A 21,318-nucleotide genomic window follows, 5' to 3' on the forward strand; every position below is an offset into this window, starting at 1 on the left:
CCCAGAGGCACAAACAGCCCCCCCAGCCCAATAAATAGTGACTGTCTGTGGCACCTTACAGCCCCCTGGCATTCCCAGTACCCAGAGGCACAAACAGCCCCCCCAGCCCAATAAATAGTGACTGTCTGTGGCACCTTACAGCCCCCCCCTGGCATTCCCAGTACCCAGAGGCACAAACAGCCCCCCCAGCCCAATAAATAGTGACTGTCTGTGGCACCTTACAGCCCCCCTGGCATTCCCAGTACCCAGAGGCACAAACAGCCCCCCCAGCCCAATAAATAGTGACTGTCTGTGGCACCTTACAGCCCCCCTGGCATTCCCAGTACCCAGAGGCACAAACAGCCCCCCCAGCCCAATAAATAGTGACTGTCTGTGGCACCTTACAGCCCCCCTGGCATTCCCAGTACCCAGAGGCACAAACAGCCCCCCCAGCCCAATAAATAGTGACTGTCTGTGGCACCTTACAGCCCCCCTGGCATTCCCAGTACCCAGAGGCACAAACAGCCCCCCCAGCCCAATAAATAGTGACTGTCTGTGGCACCTTACAGCCCCCCTGGCATTCCCAGTACCCAGAGGCACAAAACCCCCCCCAGCCCAATAAATAGTGACTGTCTGTGGCACCTTACAGCCCCCCTGGCATTTTCCAGGATTTACAGATTGCCAGTCGGGCATAGACACACCCCTTCACCTTTTAGCCCAAACAATGCCTCTCAGTGGGGCAATTGAAGCTGCTGCCAGTCTGACACTATTATACCCAGGGGCCCCACACTCGGCACAGGGCCCTTACTGGGGCAGGACAGGGAGTCGCCCCAGTCCATGTTGCTGCTGTTGCATCGCACTCAGCAAGTTGGCGCCGTGGCCAATGGAATGTTGTTCTGGGCATATTTAGTGCTCCAGCCGTTCCCGTATGAATCAAACCTCCCAACATGTAAAAAGTAGAAAGAGAGACAAAAACATCTGCCGCATGTAAACGCTGCAAAAAAATGTCCAGGCCCCGCCCACTCTATGGCCACGCCCCAAAGAAAAAGCCATTTTACAAAACTACAGCTGAAAAGCACAAGATGCACAGAGGGCGCCAGAGGGCAGAGGCCCCAGTCAGTTTATGGCACATTGTGGCTTCATATTGTGGCTTTCATTACGCACTGTGGCAGCTCCGTATCAGGGCTCAGTGGGGCACGGGGCATTTCTGAACAATTCCAAACTCAGAGACCCCCCAGCGCTGAATCAACTCACAGTGTTTTCTATATTTAAATAAAAATGACCCCTTTATAGACCTTTCCATTCTGTAAACTGTCTCTGCTGAAATCATTGCACTTATTTAATTACATTTGGTTTTTCTCTCTATACTCGCCCCCACCCCCCGATATTTTAGCCGCTGCCCCGCCCTTTGAGTTGTATTTCTGCCTAACCCCACCCACTTGTGGGGCCTGGCGTGAGGGAGGAGCTAGTGGCGGCGCGCAGAAGAGCGCACTAAGAGCCGCAGGTACCTGAGGGGTCCGGGGGGGCGGGGCAGCAGGAGCGGGAATGGGGTAGCTAGAGGGGCTCTGGAGGGACTAGAGTATAAGCCGAGGGGGAGTTTTTGAGGAGATTTGGTGAAAAAGTGTTGTTATACTGGAGTATATCCGGGAGTAAAAATGCTATTGCTATTTGTGAGATGGGATTCAGCCTTACAGACTCACACACACAGGGATGTTTGTTATTTTTGTTTTTATCATTTTGTTGTTTTATTGGGCCTGTCAGCCCCCCCTGAGCCTCCCACTCCCACCCACGCCCCCGCTGAGCCTCCCGCACCCACAACTGCCCCCGCTGAGCCTCCCACTCCCACCCACTGCCCCGCTGGCATTCTCAGTACCCAGAGCACTAAATAGTGACTGTCTGTGGCAGCCCCCCTTCCCAGTATCCCAATAATAGTGACTGTCCACTTTCCCGTACCCAGAGGCACAAACAGCCCCCCCAGCCCAATAAATAGTGACTGTCCACCTACAGCCCCCCCGGCATACCAGAGGCACACAGCCCCCCCAGCCCAATAAATAGTGACTGTCTGTGGCACCTACAGCCCCCCCCCCTGGCATTCCCAGTACCCAGAGCACAAACAGCCCCCCCAGCCCAATAAATAGTGACTGTCTGTCACACCTTACAGCCCCCCTTACCCAGAGGCACAAACAGCCCCCCAGCCCAATAAATAGTGACTGTCGTGGCACCTTACAGCCCCCCTGGCTTCCCAGTACCCAGAGGCACAAACAGCCCCCCAGCCCAATTACACAGCCCCCCTGCCCAGTACCCAGAGCACAAACCCCCCCCAGCCCAATAAATAGTGACTGTCTGTGGCACCTTACAGCCCCCCTGGCATTCCCAGTACCAGAGGCACAGCCCCCCAGCCCAATAAATAGTGACTGTCTGTGGCACCTTACAGCCCCCCGGCATTCCCAGTACCCAGAGGCACAAACAGCCCCCCAGCCCAATAAATAGTGACTGTCTGTGGCACCTTACAGCCCCCCTGGCATCCCAGTACCCAGAGGCACAAACAGCCCCCCAGCCCAATAAATAGTGACTGTCTGTGGCACCTTACAGCCCCCCCGGCATTCCCAGTACCCAGAGGCACAAACAGCCCCCCCAGCCCAATAAATAGTGACTGTCTGTGGCACCTTACAGCCCCCCTGGCATTCCAGTACCCAGAGGCACAAACAGCCCCCCAGCCCAATAAATAGTGACTGTCTGTGGCACCTTACAGCCCCCCTGGCATTCCCATACCCAGAGGCACAAACAGCAGCCCCCAGCCCAATAAATAGTGACTGTTGTGCACCTTACAGCCCCCCGGCATTCCCAGTACCCAGAGGCACAAAACAGCCCCCCAGCCCAATAAATAGTGACTGTCTGTGGCACCTTACAGCCCCCCCGGCATTCCCAGTACCCAGAGGCACAAACAGCCCCCCAGCCCAATAAATAGTGACTGTCTGTGGCACCTTACAGCCCCCCCGGCATTCCAGTACCCAGAGGCACAAACAGCCCCCAGCCCAATAAATAGTGACTGTCTGTGGCACCTTACAGCCCCCCCCTGGCATTCCCAGTACCAGAGGCACAAACAGCCCCCCCCCCAATAAAGTGACTGTCTGTGGCACCTTACAGCCCCCCTGGCATTCCCAGTACCCAGAGGCACAAACAGCCCCCCCAGCCCAATAAATAGTGACTGTCTGTGGCACCTTACAGCCCCCTGGCATTCCCAGTACCCAGAGGCACAAACAGCCCCCCAGCCCAATAAATAGTGACTGTCTGTGGCACCTTACAGCCCCCCTGGCATTCCCAGTACCCAGAGGCACAAACAGCCCCCCCAGCCCAATAAATAGTGACTGTCTGTGGCACCTTACAGCCCCCCTGGCATTCCCAGTACCCAGAGGCACAAACAGCCCCCCCCCCCAGCCCAATAAATAGTGACTGTCTGTGGCACCTTACAGCCCCCCTGGCATTCCCAGTACCCAGAGGCACAAACAGCCCCCCAGCCCAATAAATAGTGACTGTCTGTGGCACCTTACAGCCCCCCCCTGGCATTCCCAGTACCCAGAGGCACAAACAGCCCCCCCAGCCCAATAAATAGTGACTGTCTGTGGCACCTTACAGCCCCCCTGGCATTCCCAGTACCCAGAGGCACAAACAGCCCCCCAGCCCAATAAATAGTGACTGTCTGTGGCACCTTACAGCCCCCCTGGCATTCCCAGTACCCAGAGGCACAAACAGCCCCCCCAGCCCAATAAATAGTGACTGTCTGTGGCACCTTACAGCCCCCCTGGCATTCCCAGTACCCAGAGGCACAAACAGCCCCCCCAGCCCAATAAATAGTGACTGTCTGTGGCACCTTACAGCCCCCTGGCATTCCCAGTACCCAGAGGCACAAACAGCCCCCCCAGCCCAATAAATAGTGACTGTCTGTGGCACCTTACAGCCCCCCTGGCATTCCCAGTACCCAGAGGCACAAACAGCCCCCCCAGCCCAATAAATAGTGACTGTCTGTGGCACCTTACAGCCCCCCTGGCATTCCCAGTACCCAGAGGCACAAACAGCCCCCCAGCCCAAATAAATAGTGACTGTCTGTGGCACCTTACAGCCCCCTGCATTTCAGTACCCAGAGGCACAAACAGCCCCCCCAGCCCAAAAATAGTGACTGTCTGTGGCACCTTACAGCCCCCCTGGCATTCCCAGTACCCAGAGGCACAAACAGCCCCCCCAGCCCAATAAATAGTGACTGTGTGCACCTTACAGCCCCCCTGGCATTCCCAGTACCCAGAGGCACAAACAGCCCCCCCAGCCCAATAAATAGTGACTGTCTGTGGCACCTTACAGCCCCCCTGGCATTCCCAGTACCCAGAGGCACAAACAGCCCCCCCAGCCCAATAAATAGTGACTGTCTGTGGCACCTTACAGCCCCCCTGGCATTCCCAGTACCCAGAGGCACAAACAGCCCCCCCCAGCCCAATAAATAGTGACTGTCTGTGGCACCTTACAGCCCCCCTGGCATTCCAGTACCCAGAGGCACAAACAGCCCCCCCAGCCCAATAAAATAGTGACTGTCTGTGGCACCTTACAGCCCCCCCTGGCATTCCCAGTACCCAGAGCACAACAGCCCCCCCAGCCCAAAAATAGTGACTGTCTGTGGCACCTTACAGCCCCCCTGGCATTCCCAGTACCCAGAGGCACAAACAGCCCCCCCAGCCCAAAAATAGTGACTGTCTGTGGCACCTTACAGCCCCCCTGGCATTCCCAGTACCCAGAGGCACAAACAGCCCCCCCAGCCCAATAAATAGTGACTGTGGCACCTTACAGCCCCCCTGGCATTCCCAGTACCCAGAGGCACAAACAGCCCCCCCAGCCCAATAAATAGTGACTGTGGCACCTTACAGCCCCCCTGGCATTCCCAGTACCCAGAGGCACAAACAGCCCCCCCCAGCCCAATAAATAGTGACTGTCTGTGGCACATTACAGCCCCCCTGGCATTCCCAGTACCCAGAGGCACAATCAACCCCCCCCAGCCCAATAAATAGTGACTGTCTGTGGCACCTTACAGCCCCCCTGGCATTCCAGGATTTACAGATTGCCAGTCGGGGCATAGACACACCCCCTTCACCTTTTAGCCCAAACAATGCCTCTCAGTGGGGCAATTGAAGCTGCTGCCAGTCTGACACTATTATACCCAGGGGCCCCACACTTCGGCACAGGGCCCTTACTGGGGCAGGACAGGGAGTCGGCCCACAGTCCATGTTGCTGCTGTTGCATCGCACTCAGCAAGTTGGCGCCGTGGCCAATGGGAATGTTGTTCCTGGGCATATTTAGTGCCCAGCCGTTCCCGTATGAATCAAACCTCCCAACATGTAAAAAGTAGAAAGAGAGACAAAACATCTGCCGCATGTAACGCTGCAAAAAAATGTCCAGGCCCCGCCCACTCTATGGCCACGCCCCAAAGAAAAAGCCCATTTTACAAAACTACAGCTGAAAAGCACAAGATGCACAGAGGGCGCCAGAGGGCAGAGGCCCCAGTCAGTTTATGGCACATTGTGGCTTCATATTGTGGCTTTCATTACGCACTGTGGCAGCTCCGTATCAGGGCTCAGTGGGGCACGGGGCATTTCTGAACAATTCCAACTCAGAGACCCCCAGCGCTGAATCAACTCACAGTGTTTTCTATATTTAAATAAAAATGACCCCTTTATAGACCTTTCCATTCTGTAAACTGTCTCTGCTGAAATCAATTGCACTTATTTAATTACATTTGGTTTTTCTCTCTATACTCGCCCCCCACCCCCCGACATTTTAGCCGCTGCCCCGCCCTTTGAGTTGTATTTCTGCCTAACCCCACCCACTTGTGGGGCCTGGCGCGAGGGAGGAGCTAGTGCGGCGCGCAGAAGAGCGCACTAAGAGCCGCAGGTACCTGAGGGGTCCGGGGGGGCGGGGGCAGCAGGAGCGGGAATGGGGTAGCTAGAGGGGGCTCTGGAGGGACTAGAGTATAAGCCGAGGGGGAGTTTTTGAGGAGATTTGGTGAAAAAGTGTTGTTATACTGGAGTATATCCGGGAGTAAAATGCTATTTGCTATTTGTGAGATGGATTCAGCCTTACAGACTCACACACACAGGGATGTTTGTTATTTGTTGTTTTATTCATTTTGTTGTTTTATTGGGGCCTGTCAGCCCCCCCTGAGCCTCCCACTCCCACCCACTGCCCCCGCTGAGCCTCCCGCACCCACCCCCCGCTGAGCCTCCCACTGAGCCTCCCGCACCACCCACTGCCCCCGCTGAGCCTCCCGCACCCACCAACTGCCCCCGCTGAGCCTCCCACTCCCACCCACTGCCCCCGCTGAGCCTCCCACAATCAAAAAAAGAAATTTGTGTTATAAAAAACTAAAAAATGTTGTTATTTTGTTGTTTTTTGTTCTTTTGTTGTTTTTCTTGATTTTTTTGTTTTGTTGGGGCCTGTCAGCGGGGCCCCCTGCTGCACCACCCACACCAACCCACTGCAGCAGGGGACTCCGCTGAGCCTCTGAAAAAAATGTTTTCTTTTATTTTTTGTTTAATTTTTTTCTTTTGTTTTTTGTTTTATTTATTTCCTGAACTAACCTTTTTTTTTAAAATTCCTAATCTAATTGACCTATTTACCTTAGAATCCTAATAACTTGTCCCCGTTGGGAGAAAAGTTATGGATTCATGCTTTACAAGCTAAAAAAGAAAAGAAAAAATGAAATTAGTGTTATAAAAAATGAAAAAATGGTTTGTTTTTTTTGTTGGGGCCTGTCAGCGGGGCCCCCTGCTGCACCACCCACAACCAACCCACTTGCAGCAGGGGTCCCGCTGAGCCTCTGAAAATTTTTTTTTTTTTTTTGGTGTTTTTTTTTTTTTTTTTTTTTTGGTGTTTTTTTTTTTTTGGTGTTTTTTTTTTTTTTTTTTTTTTTTTTTTTTTTTTTTTGTTTTTTTTTTTTTTTTTTTTAAACCTAACCTAATTACTTACCTAACTACTTACCTACGAATCCTAATAACTAGTCCCCGTTGGGAGAAAAGTTATGGATTCGTCCTTTACCACCTAAAAAAGAAAACAAGAAGGACATTATTAGTGTTGGAAACCTTGGAATAGATGTGTAACATACAGACTAACACACGCAAAGGACAATGATACAAATGATTTTATCATAATCGGCCCGTGTATGGGCACTGCCGGCGGGCCTGCCCCACCCATATCTGGCCTGAAATCGGGCAAATCTCGATTGGGCAGGTTTAAAAATTCAGTTGGATCAGGGACTGCATCGGCTCGTTGATGGGGCCCCCGGACCGACTGCGCCTAAACCCGTTGTTATAATTCCATCGTTTGGTCCCAGGGCCAAACAATTGAATTAGCCTGGATTCTCCCAATATTGCCCACCCGTAGGTGGGGGGTATCGGGAGAAGATCCGGTTGCTTGGCAACATGGCCACGCCTTATTATCTATTACTGATGATAAACTAATAATAAGCCCATCAGTAACTACCGATGCAATGCCTGCAACCCCCCCTGAGCCGCTAAGTACCCTATACACACAGACCCTGATCCAGCAGCCCATTTACTCACAAATAGTTATATCTGGTGTTTTCTACTTACGTAAACGACCGTCTCCATATGGGCAAACTTTCCAGGCTAAAAAGGAAAAAAAAAAACGTCAGTTTTTTATACAAATGAACCAAACCATCAAGTACGAAGGGAACAAAGAAAGGGACTAATGCCGCACAGTATGTATTGAAGAGTAACCGTTCCTTCCATGGGCCAGGGAGGCTTCTGGGAGTTTATATTAGGGATGCCCCGGGTCCTTTATAAAAGTTTCGGCCGAATACCGAACTGAACCTGAATCCCAATTTCCATATGCAATTAAGGTAACGGAAGGGCTCATTCCGGCTCATATACACATTAATATTGTAGGAGTAGGAAAGAATAAAAACGGATAGAAGCTGAGAGTGCAGAGACGGGTGTAAATCTGTATCTTACCTTCTTCTTCTTGTACCTGAACGGTGCGCAGACACCTCTCACACAGTCCAGGATACAATCACAGAATCTGGGCGCCATTGTGGTAGATGGTCGTTACTGTCGTTATATGGAAGGAAACAAAAACACAGCAATTAGTAAGTAAAAACATAGCAATTAGTAAGTAAAAACACAGCAATTAGTAAGCAATTAGTAAGTAAAAACACAGCAAATAATGTGTGTGAAGGAAACCCAGGCAGCCATTATTGGGGGTCAGTGTATGGGGCATTAGGGTACCCATATATTTTATACATACATATTCCTGTTATTGGGGGCTTCTGAGCATTTAGCCCTTATTGCAAAAAGTTTTTGCAATGAGCTGCCCTGGGTGGTCAAAGACTCATATGTTGCCATGGGAACCTAGTGTGATCAGCTGGAATCAAGAGTGAATTGAATGGTGAACCCCTTAGGTGCCAGATGTATGATGATTGGTCAGGGCGACTTAGCGCGAAACAAGGGTTAGACATTTGAACATATTGTTATGATTTCCTGTAGATCTTAATAGCCAAAGTATTTCCCTAATCTCGCATTAATTGACGATTAAGGTATAAATATATGGTCCCTATTGCCCATCGACTGCCCCCAATACAGGAATTGATGTATATATGGTACCCCTAATGCCATACACTGACCCCCAATAAAGAATAGTTGTTCAACTTATTGGGTACACCTAATCCCATAACTGACCCCCATAAATGGTTCCAGGAAAAATAGAGCATTCCTGCAAAGCTAACCTAATGGCCCCAGGCTGATGCACAATTGGTGAAATTTCTTTAGCTCTTTAAAAAGAGACCACCCCCCACATTCCCCCCCCCCTGCATGGGCAGGCCACATCTTCATCCGATTTGCTATTTTTTTGTTATCTATTTGCGCTCTTTTTGCATCTTTCCAACTTGTGAATGGGGTCACGACCTGACAGCAATCGATTGCTCCGTTGAGGCTCAATCTTTTTTGTAACTTTTTATTGACTTTTTTTATCCTTCCAGTCTCACATCACCACCGCTGCCTGGTGCTAGGGCTAATTGGGCCTAAAACCGAACTGCTGAAATTCCGAACAAAGGCAAAGTCAGTAAACAAACAATATAAAAACAAGACCAACTGCAATTTAGTCTCGGGAATGTCACAAACCAATGAGGCCAAGTCCCCCCTGTATATACCAGCAGGCCCTGCTATTACTGGCATAACTTGTCTCCCGTGAAGCCCCATTACACCGCTATCTCACAGTATTAACGCTTGGGCCGCAACCCTTCGAACGGTTGGTATTGGGGGCTGCGATTATAGGTTTGATACAAAGTGGGTGGAGCCCCACACAGTCAATATATAACCCCTTAAATTTATTGTTTAATTTAAATTATGCATTTGTGCTCTGGGTACTGCATTTCTCAGAGCACAGCCCCCGAGACCAATAAAATAGTGACTGCGTGGCCCATTACGCCCCCCCCCTGGGCATTCCTTATACAAGGCAACAGCCCCCCAGCCCAATAATAGTGGCTGTCTGTGGCACTCTACGTGCCCGATTCCCGTACAGAGGCCAAACGCCCCCTTCAGCCCACCACCCAAATAAATGTGACTGTCTTGTGGCACTTCAGCACCCCTGGCTTCCATACCAGAGGCACAAACAGCCCCCAGCCATAAAAGGCTGTCTTGTGGCAGCCTTACACCCCTGGCATTCCAGTACCAGAGCACAAAGCCCCCAGCCATTAATAGTGATGTCTGTGGAACGTTACAGCCCCCCCCTCCCCCCTGGCTTCCCTGAACCAGAAGGCCACAAAGCCCCCCAGCCCAATAAATAGTAATGTCTGTGGCACTTACGCCCGCTAGGCTTCCGTACCAGCAAAAACGCCCCCAGCCATCATAGTGGAGTCTGCGCACCTTCAGCACCCTTGGCATTCCCAGTACCGAGGCCCAACGACCCCCAGCACCATAAATAGTGCTGTCGTGCCTTACAGGCCCCTGGCGGATTCCCAGTACCGAGACAAACAGCCCCCAGCCCATAATAGTTGAGCTGGCTGTGCACCTTACAGCCCCCTGGCGATTCAGTACCCAGAGGCCAACAGCCCCAGCCTAATAGTTGACTGTGCTGTGGCACCTTTTTACAGGCCCCCTGGCTGATTCCCGGTGACCCAGGGCACAAACAGGCCCGCGAGACCATAAATGGACTGTCTGTGGAATTACGCCCCCCCTGGCCATTTCCATGTACCAGACGGCAAGCCCCCCCCAGGCCATAAATAGTGACGTCTGTGGACCTTACAGTCCCTGGCATTCCAGTACGCGAGGCACCAACGCCCCCAGCCCCAATAAATAGTGACTGGTCTGTGGACTTACGCCCCCTGGCTTCCAGTACCAGAGGCACAACAGCCCCCCAGCCAATAATAGTGACTGTCTGTGGCACCTTGACAGGCCCCTGCTTCCCAGTTCCAGATGCCACAAACAGCCCCACCCAGCCAATAAATAGTGACTATCTGTGGCAACCTTACGGCCCCTGGGCAGTCCCAGTTCCCAGAGGCAAAACACCCCCCAGCCATAATAGTGAACTGTCTGTGGACCTTACAGCCCCCCCCCTGGCAGTTCCCAGTCCCAGAGCACAAAACAGCCCCCCCCACCCCAATAAATAGGACGTCTGTGACCTCTACCCAGGCCCCTGGGCCGCCAAAAAAAATTCGAGCTTCCCGCTTTCCCAAGTCGCGATACGCTACAGAGGCACAAACAGCCCCCCCCAGTCCCCCCCGCCCATAAATAGTGACTGTCTGCGGCACCTTCACGCCCCCTGGCCATTCCCAGTACCCAGAGGCACAACAGCCCCCCACCGCCCACTAAATAGTGACTGTCTGTGGCACTTACAGCCCCCGGGACATTCCCAGACCGAGCACAAACGCCCCCCCAGCCCATAAATAGTGTGGATCGGCACCTTACAGCCCCCCTGGCATTCCAGTACCAGAGGCACAAGCCCCGCCAATAAATAGTGACCTGTCTGTGGCACCTTACAGCCCCCTGGCGTTCCCAGTACCCAGAGGCACAACAGCCCCCAGCCCAATAAAATAGATGACTGTTTCTGTGGCACCTTACAGCGCCCCGCCATCCGTTACCAGAGGCCACAACACAGCCCCCAGCCCAAATAAAATAAGTGACTGTTGTGGGCACCTTACAGGCCCCTGGGTTCCAGTCCAAGAGACACAACAGCCCCCCCAAGCCAACAAATTAGAATACGTGACTTCTTGTGGCACCTTTAAGCCCCCTGGGCATTCCCAGTACCACAGGCACAAACGCGCCCCAGGCCCGAATAAATAGTGACTGTTTCTGTGGCACACCTACAGCTCTGGCATTCCGAGTTACCAGTTGGCGAAAAACAGCCCCCCCGCAATTAAATAAGTGACTGTCTGTGCGCACCTATACAGCCCCTCGGGCATTTCCAGTCCCAGAGGCAAAAAAGCCCCCAGCCGAATAAATATGACATGGTCTGTGGACTTACAGCCCCCTGGGATTCCAGTACCAGGGCACAACAGCGCCCCCCAGCCCAAGTAATAGTGATGTTTCGTGGTACCCTTACAGCCCCCTGCATTCCGTACCGAGAGCACACAACAGCCCCCCCGCAGCCCACATAATAGATGACTGTCTGTGGCACCTTACAGCCCCCTGGATTCCTAGTACCCGCAGTGGCAAAAAGCCCCCGCAGTCCCATAATAGTGACTGTCTGTGGACCCTTACAGCCCCCCTGGCATTCCCTAGTACCAGTTGGGCAAAAGCAGCCCCCCCCAGCCCAATACATGAGCTGACTGTCTGTGGACCTTACAGCCCCCCGGCATTCCGTACCAGAGGCCAAAACAAGCCGCCCCCAGCCAATAAATAGTAACTGTCGTGGCCACCTTACAGCCCCTGGATTCCCGTACCCCAGAGGCACAAACAGCCCCCCCAGCCAAGATAACAATAGTGACTGTCATGTGGCATCTTACAGCCCCCTGGCATTCCCAGTACCCAGAGGCACAACAAGCCCCCCCCAGCCCAATTAAATAATGAACTGTCTGTGGCACCTTACAACCCCCCTGGCTTCCCAGTCACCAAGGTGGCACAAAACAGCCCACCCCAGCCCAATAAGTAGTGACTGTCTGTGGCACCTTTACACGCCCCCTGCATTCCTAACCCAACGAGGCACAAACAGCCCCCCCAGACCGCAAGTTAAATAGTGACTTGTCTGTGGCACCTACAGCCCCCTGGCGATTCCCAGATCCAGAGGGCAACAAACAGCCCCCCCCCCCAGCCCAATAAAATAGTGACTGTCTGTGGCACCTTACAGCCCCCGCTGGCGATTCAGTACCCAGAGGCCAACCCCCCCCGAAGCCAATAAAATATTGTGACTGTCGTGGCCCTTACAGCCCCTGGCGATTACCCGTACAGAGGCAAACGAAAACAGCCCCCCCAGGCCAAAATAGTCGACTGGCTGTGGCACCTTACAGCCCCCCTGGCATTCCCAGCTTACCCAGAGCACAAAAGCCCCCCCAGCCCCCATAAAATAGGATGTCTGGTGGCCACCTATACAGCCACCCTGCAGGTTCCACGTACCCAGAGGACACAAAAAAGCAGCCCCCCCAGCCCAATTAACAAGTGAATGTCTGTGGCACCTTACAGCCCCCCGGCGATTCCCAGTACCCAGAGCTCAACAGCCCCCGCCCCCAGCCCAATAAATAGTGACTGTCTGTGGCACTTACAGACCCCTGGCCCCTTCCGTACCCAGAGGCACAAACAGCCCCCCCGCCCAATAATAGTGACCAGTCTGTGGCACCTTAACAGCCCCCCTGGATCCAGTACCAGAGCGCACAAACAGCCCCCCCCAGCCCCAAAAATAGTGGACTGTCTGTGGCACCTTACAGCCCCCTGGCATTACCCAGTTACCAGAGGCACCAACAGCCCCCCAGAAACCCAATCAAATAGTCGACTGTCTGTGGCACCTTACAGCGCGCCCTGGCATTCCCAGTACCCAGAGGCACAAACAGCCCCCCCAGCCAATAAATGAGTGACTACTGTGGCAACCCTCTACAGCTCCCCACTGGCATTCCTCGGTACCAGAGCGCACGAAAACAGCCCCCCCGCTCCATATACGCTGACTGGTCTGTGGCACCTTACAGCCCCCCTGGCACTTCCCGAAGTACCCAGAGGCACAAAACAGCCCCCCCCACCGCCCAATAGAATAGTCGACTGTCTGTGGCACCTTACAGCCCCACCTTGGCATTCCAGTAACCAGAGCACAAACAGCCCCCAGCCCCAATAAATCAGTAACTGTCTGTGGCACCTTAACAGCCCCCTGGCATTCCCGTACCCAGAGGCCAAACAGCCCCCCCAGCCCAAATAAATGTGACTGTCTGTGCACCTGCATATAGCCCCTGGGCCTTCCTAGGCAACAGCAATGAAGATTGAATCAAAACTAGAGTTTACATAGAGCGAAGCTATGAGCACACTAAAGTAAAACAAGTGATCCACGGCGTACACCGTGCATTTACTAGGAGATACTTGACGACGCGTGATACATCTAAACGATACTAAAATATAAGTCTGATATACATCATAAAAAGATATGACTTATTTCGCTGCCTGTCGGCTAGAGTGGTCCTCTATCAGAGCAAAAGAGAAAAACACAGATAACAAACGCCAACAAACAACAAGACACACCTTCAAAATAAGAACAATACAAACCGATTATAACAATCATAATTACCCAGAAAACTTAGAACAAAACCAAAAAAAAAAAAAAAGAACAACAAACACAAAGAGCAGAAACAAAAATAAGAAAAATGAATACAAAGCCACAATACCAGATGAACCAATCATATCTATGACGAATAGTGTATTTATCTTTTACCAGAAGGCACAAAGCCCCCCCAGCCAATTAAATAGTGACTGTTGTGGACTTACGCCCCTGACATTCCCAGTACGCAGGGCACAGAACAGCCCCCCAGCCAATTAATTGTGATGTGCTGTGGCACTTACAGCCCCCCTGACATGCCAGTACCCCAGAGGCCACAAACAGCCCCCCCACGCCAATAAATAGTGACTGTCTGTGCTTACAGCCCCCTTGGCTTCCCAGAGTTACCCAGAGGGCACACAAAGCCCCCCCCAGCCTAAAGTAGTGACTGGTCTGTGGACTTACAGCACCCCCCTGGCAGTTCGTACCCAGAGGGACAACAGCCCCCCAGCCATAATATGACTTGTCTTGTGGCACCTTACAGCCCCCTGGCATTCCAGTACCAGAGGACAAACAGCCCCCCCAGCCCAATAAATAGTGACTGTCGTGTGGCACCTTACGCCCCCTGGCATTCCAAGTACCCGAGGCACGAAAAGCCCCCCACAGCCAATCAATAGTGACTTGGTTGCTGGCACTTACGCCCCCCTGGCTTACCATTACCCAGTGGCAAAAACGCGCCCCAGCCCAATAAATTAGTGACTGTCTGTGGCACCTTACAGCCCCACCCCCCCGGTTGGCATTCCCAGGTACCAGGGCACAAACAGCCCCCCCAGCCAATAAATAGTGACTCGTCTGTGGGCACCTACAGCCCCTGGCTCAGTACAAGGCACAACAGCCCCCCCCCGCGCCAATAATAGGTACTGTCTGTGGCCCTTACAGGCCCCCTGGCTTCCCAGTACCCAGAGGCAAAACCGCCCCCCAGCCCAATAATAGTGGACTGTTGTTGCACCTTACAGCCCCCTGGCATTCCAGTACCCAGAGGCACAACAGCCCCCCAGCCCCAATAAATAGTGACTGTCTGTGGGCACCTTACGCTCCCGGCCATTTCCAGTCCAGAGGCAAAACAGCCCCCAGCCCAGATTATAGTGACTGTCTGGGGCACCTTTACAGCCCCCTGGCCATTCCATACCCAGAGCGCACAAACACCCCCCCAGGCCCAATAAATAGTTGACTGTCTGTGGCACCTTACAGCCCCCTGCAATTCCGAGTACCCAGAGGACAAACGCCCCCCAGCCAATAAATATGTGACTGTCTGTGGCAGCCTTACAGGCCCCTGGCATTCCCGGTACCGAGGCACAGCCCCCCAGCCCCAAAAATAGTGACTGTCCTGTGGACCTTACTCGCCTCCCCGGCATCCCAGTACCCAGGGCCAAACAGCCCCCCGCCCAATAAATGTGACTGTCGTGGCACCTTACAGGCCCCCTTCGGGCATTCGCAGTACCCAGAGCACAAACCACCCCCCCCCAGCCCAATAAATTAGTGACTGCTGTGGCACCTTACAGCCTGGCTTTGGCCCGAGTACCCGAGGCACAGACGAGCCCCCAGCTCATAACATAGCTGACTGTCGTCTTGTGGCACTTACAGACCCGCTGGCATTCCAGACCCGTGAGGCACAAACAGCCCCCATGCCAATAAATAGTGACTGTCTCTGGGCACCCTTACAGCCCCCTGGCAATTTCCAGTACCCGAGGCAAAACAGCCCCCCAGCCATAAATATGTGCGACTGTCGTGTTGGCACTTAGCAGCGCCCCCTGGGCTTCCCGATTACCCCGAGGGCACAAACAGCCCCCCAGCCAAATAAAGTGACTGTCTGTGGCACCTTTTATAGCCCCTTGGCATTCAAGTAACCCAGAGGCACAAAAGCCCTCCCCCGCCCAATAAATAGTGCTGTCTTGGACTTTTAGCCCCTTGGCATTCCCAGTTACAGAGGCACAACAGCCCCCGCAGCCCATAATAGTGACTGTCCTGTGGCGCCTTACAGCCCCCTGGCATTTCCCACTACCCAGAGGCACAAACACCCCCCAGCCAATAATAGTGGCGTACGTGGCACTTACAGCCCGCCCCCCCTGGCGATTCCCAATACCAGAGGCACAAAACCCCCCAGGCCCCAAATAAATAAGTGAGCTGTCTGTTGGACCCTTACGCCCCCTGATTGCCAGTACCCGAGGCCACCAAACACCCCCCCAGCCAATAAATAGTGATGTCTTGTGGCGATTTACAGCCCCCCTGGCATTCCCAGTACCCAGAGGCACAAAACAGCCCCGCCCCCCGCCCAATAATAGTGACTGTCGTGTGGCACACTTACAGCCCCCTGGCATTCCCAGTACCCAGTGGAAAAACAGCCCCCAGCCCAATAAATAGTGACTGTCTGTGAGCACTTGACGCCCCCCTGGCATTCCATAACCGCAGAGGCACAAACAGCCCCAGGGCCAATAAATAGTGCGTCTCTGGCACCGTAGCAGCCCCCTGGCATTCGCCAGGTAATCGAGGCACAAACAGCCCCCCAGCCCAATGAATAGTGACTGTCGTGTTGGCACCTTACAGCCCCCCCCTGGCTTCCCAGTCCAGAGGGCAACAACAGCCCCCCCAGCCAATTAAAATAGTGACGCTCTCTGGGCACCTTACAAGGCCCCCCTGGAATTCCCAGGTACCGCATGGGCACAAACAGCCCCCCAGCCCAATAAATAGGACTGTCGTGTGGCACCTTACAGGCCCCCGGCATTGCCACAGTACCAGAGGCCACAAACAGCCCCACCAGTCCAATAATAGTGACTGTTGTGGCACCCTATTACTAGCCCCCTGCTGCCAGACCCAGAGACAAACAGCCCCCGCCCATAAAATAGGTGACTGTCTGTGGCCACCTTTTAGCCCCCTGGCATTCCCGAGTAGCCCAGAGGCACAAACAGCCCCCCAGCCCAAATATATAGTGACTGTCTGTGGCACCTTATAGCCTCTCGGCTTCCCAGTCCGAGAGGGCACAAACAGCCCCAGGCCAATAAATAGTGACTGTCTGTTGGGCACGTTACAGCACCCCGGGACATAACCTACCCAGAGGACAAACAGCCCCCCAGCCCAATTAAATAGGACTGTTGTGGCCCTTACAGCGCCCCCCCCCTGGCTTCCCAAGACCCAGAGGCACAAACAGGCCCCCCAGCCAATAAATAGTGACTGTCCTGTGGCACCTACAGCCCCCCTGGCATTCCCAGTACCCAAAGGCACAAACAGCCGCCCCAGCCCATAAATTAGTGACTTGTCTTGTCGGCACTTACAAGCCCCCCCTGGCATTGCCCAGTACCCAGAGCACAACAGCCCCCCGCCAATACAAAATAGTGACTGTCTGTGGCAGCTTAAGCCCCCCTGCATTCCAGACCAACGAGGCACAAACAGCCCCCCAGCCAATAATAGTGACTGTTGTGGAACTCTACAGCCCCCCCTGCGCATTCCCCAGGTACCCAGAGGCACAAACAGCCCGCCCAGCCCAATAAATAGTGACTGTCCGTGTGGCACCGTACAGCCCTGCGGCGTTCCCAGTACCCACCGAGGCACAAGAACAGCCCCAGCCCAATAACATATGTGACTGTCTGTGGCACGCTTACAGCCCCCACTGGGCATTTCAGTACCCAGAGGCACAAACGCCGCCCGCCAGCCGCAATAGAAGTAGGACTGTCTGTGGCACACTTAAGCCCCGGCTTCCAGTACAGAGGCACAAACAGCCCCCCGCCCAATAAATAGTGACTGTTCTGTGCACCCTTACAGCCCCCTTGGCATTCCCATTACCCAGAGGCACAACAGGCCCCCACGCCAATATATAGTGACTGTCTTGTTGGCACCTTACAGCCCCGCCCCCTCCTGGCATTCCCAGGTACCCAGAGGCAACAAAACAGCCCCCCGAGCCAATCAATGTGACTGTCTGTGGCACCTTACAGCCCGCCCCCCTGGCATTTCCCAGTACCAGAGGCACAAACAGCCCCCAGCAATAAATAGTGACTGTTCTGTGGCACCTTACAGCAGCCCCCCCCTTGCGATTCCGCGAGTACCCAGAGGCACAAACAAGCCCCCCCAGCCGCCCAATAAATAGTGACCTGTCATGTGGAGCGCTTTACAGCCCCCCCCTTGCATTCCCAGTACCCAGTAGCAACAAACCGCCCCCCGAGCAATAAAAATAGTGAATGTCTGGCACCTTTAAGCCCCTGCATTTCCCAGTACGCAGAGGCACAAACAGCCCCCAGCCCCCATCAAATTAGTGATGTTGTGTTGTGGACCTTAACGCCCCCCCTGGCATTCCAGTACCCAGAGCAACAACGCCCCAGCCCAATAATGTGACTGTCGTGATGGCACCTTACAGCCCCGGGCATTCCTATACCAGAGGCACAAACAGCCCCCCCAGCCCAATAAATTAGTGAACTGTCTGTTGGCACCTTTAACGAGCCCCTGGCATTCCCAGTATCCAGGGCACAAACCAGCCACCCCCCCGCCCATAAATAGGTGATGTCTGTGGCACCTTACAGCCCCCCTGGGCATTCCCAGTATTCCAGAGGCACAAACAGCCCCCCAGCCATAATAGTGGACTGTGCGCTGGCAGCCCTGTACAGAAGCCACTGGCTTCCCAGTATCCAGAGGCACAAACAGCCCCCCCGAGCCAATAAATTAGTGACGTGCATTGCTGGCACCTCTACGCAGGCCCCCCTCGGCATTCCAGTGACCAAGGCACAACAGCCCCCCAGCCCATCAATAGTGACCTGTCTGTGCACCTTACAGCCCCCCCCTTGGCCATTCCCATTACCAGAGGCAAACAGCCCCCCAGGCCAATAAATAGTGACGTCTGTGGCACCTGTACAGCCACCGCCTGGCATTCCCCAGGTACCCAGAGGCACAACACAGCCCCCCCAGCCTCAATAAAGTGTGTCTGGGGCACCTTACACGCCCCATCCTGCATTCGCCAGTACCCGAAGCACAGAACAGCCTGCCCCCCTCAATAAATAATAGTGGGATGTCTGTGGCACCTACAGCCCGCGCGGCATTCCAGTACCCAGAGGGCACAAACAGACCCCCCAGACCCAATAAATTAGTGACTTGTTCCTGTGGCACACGTACAGCCCCGCCTTTTGCTGCCAAGGTACAAGAGGCGACAACAGCCCCCCCTAAGCCCACTAATAGTGACTGTCGTGTGGCACCTTACAGTAGCCCCCCCTGGGCATCCGAGTGAACACCCAGAGCACACACAGCCCCCCCAGCCCATAAAATAGTGAACTGTCTGTCGGCACCTTTACAAGCCCACTGTGCTTCCCAGTCCCAAGAGGCACAAACAGCCCCCCCAGCCCACATAAATAGTGACTGTCGTGTTGGCCCACCCTTAGCAGCCCCCCCCTTAGGCATCTACCCAGTACCCAGAAGAGGCACAAACAGCCCCGCCAGCCCAATAACTAGTGACGTGTCTGTGGCACCTTTACAGCCCCCTGGATTCCTAGTTACCAGAGGCACAAAACAGCCCCCCAATAATAGTGCTGGTCTGTGGACCTTACAGCCCCCTGGAATTCCCAGTATCCAGGCACAAACAAGCCCCCCCCGCCAATAATAGTGACGTCTGCTGGGCACCTTAACGAGCCCCCCTGGCAATCCCGAGTAAAGCCAAGGACAAAACAGCCCCCAGCCCAATAAATTAAGTGACTGTCTGTGGCACCTTACAGCCCCCCCTGGCATTCCCAGTACCAGAGCGCACAACACAGCCCCACCCGCCCACATAAAAGTGACTGTCTGTGGCACCTTACAGCCCGCCCTGGCATTTCCCAGTACCCAGAGGACAAACAGCCCCCCAGCCAAATAAAATAGTGACTGTCGTGTGGCACCTTAACAGCCCCCTGGCATCCCAGTATCCAGCAGGCACAACAGCCCCCCCCCCCCAGCCAATAATAGTGACTGTCCTGTGGCACCCTTAAGCCCCCCTGGATTCCAGTACCCAGAGGCACAAACAGGCGAGCCCCCCCAGCCAAATAAATGATGGACTGTCTGGTAGGCCACCATTACAGCCACCCTGGCAATTTCCCAAGTACCCAAGGCCAAAAAAACCCCCACCAAGGCCAATAAAGTGACTCGTCTGTGGCACGCTTACCAGCCCCCCTGGCATTCGCAGTACCCAGAGCACAAACAGCCCCCAGCCCAATAAAGTAGTGACTGTCTGTGGACCAGCCTTACAGCCCCCCTGGCGATATCCCAGTACCCACGAGGCACAAACAGCCCCCAGACCCAAATAAATAGTGATGTCGTGTGGCACTTACGCCCCTCCCTGGGCCTTCCAGTACCCAGAGCACAAACAGCCTCCCCCAGCCCAATAAATAGTGGATGTCTGTGGGCCACCTCTACCAGCCCCCACTGGCTTCCGAGTAGCCCGAGGCCAAACAGCCCCCAGCCAAGTTAAATAGTGATGGTCTGTGGCACCTTACAGCCCCCTCGAGCTTTCCCAGTTACCCAGGGCACAAACAGCCCCCCAGCCCAATAGCAATAGTGGACTCGTCTGCTGGGCACACTACAGACCCCTGGCATTCCCAGTATCCAGAGGGCACAAGGACAGCCCCCCCACAGCCCAAAATAGAATAGTGACTGTCTGTGGGCACCTTTACAGCACCCTGAGCGCATTCCCAGTACCCAGAGGCACCCAAACAGCCCGCCCCAACCAATAAAATAGTGACTGTCTGTTTGGCACCTTACACCCCCCTGCATTCCGTCACCCAAGAGGCAACAAAACAGCCCCCCCCCCAGCCAGAATAAATAGTGACTGTCTGTGGCACCTTACAGCCCCTCCGGGGTCCCATACCAGAGGCACAAACAGCCCCCCAGCCCAATAACATAGTTGACTGTCTGTGGCACCTTACCAGTCCCCCTGGCTTTCCCAGTTCTCAGAGGCACAAAACAGCCCCCGCCAGCCGCAATAAATATGCACGGTCTGTGGCACCTTACAGCGCTCCCCCTAGGCATTTCCAGTACGAGCACAAACAGCCCCCCCAGACCAATAAATGTTGAATGGTCCTCGTGGCACTTACAGCCCCCCTCAGGCATTCCGAGTACCCGAGAGGACAAACAGCCCCCAGCCCAATAAATAGTGGACTGATCTGTGGCACTTACAGCCCCCCCTTGCATTCCCAGTACCAGAGGCACAAACAGCCCCCCAGCCCAATAATAGTGACTGTCTGTGTACCTTACACCCCCTGCGGCATCCCAGTACCCAAGAGGCACAAGACAGCCCCCCCAGCCCAAGAAAAGTGACGTGTGTGTGGCACCTTACGAGCCGCCCCCCCTTGCATTCCAGTACCAGAGGCACACAACAGCCCCCCCAGCCCAATAAATAGTGAACTAGTCTGTGGCCCCTTACAGCCACCCCCTTGCAATTCCCAGTACCCGAGCAGGACACAAACACCCACCCGAGCCAATAATAGTGCGATGTCACTGTGGGCACCTTACAGCACCCCTGGCATTCCCGAGTACCCAGGAGGCACAACAGCCCCCCCAGCCAGATAAATAGGCCTAGTTCTGTGGGCACACTTACAGCCCCCGCATCTCTCT

At 54.1% G+C, this 21,318-nt stretch overlaps 1 long non-coding RNA gene across 1 annotated transcript in view; it reads right to left on the reverse strand.

The window, feature by feature from the left end:
- Positions 1-6,966: 6,966 nt before the first annotated feature.
- LOC116408646 overlaps positions 6,967-21,318 on the reverse strand; it is a 63,920-nt gene continuing 49,568 nt past the window's right edge. The window contains exons 2-4 of the long non-coding RNA XR_004221106.1: positions 7,992-8,087; positions 7,611-7,646; positions 6,967-7,059 (exon numbers count right to left, since the gene is read on the reverse strand). This is a non-coding gene — a long non-coding RNA (uncharacterized LOC116408646). The remainder of the gene's footprint in view (positions 7,060-7,610; positions 7,647-7,991; positions 8,088-21,318) is intronic.

The sequence above is a fragment of the Xenopus tropicalis genome, chromosome 2 (genome assembly GCF_000004195.4).
Source record: "Xenopus tropicalis strain Nigerian chromosome 2, UCB_Xtro_10.0, whole genome shotgun sequence".
NCBI lineage: Eukaryota > Metazoa > Chordata > Amphibia > Anura > Pipidae > Xenopus > Xenopus tropicalis.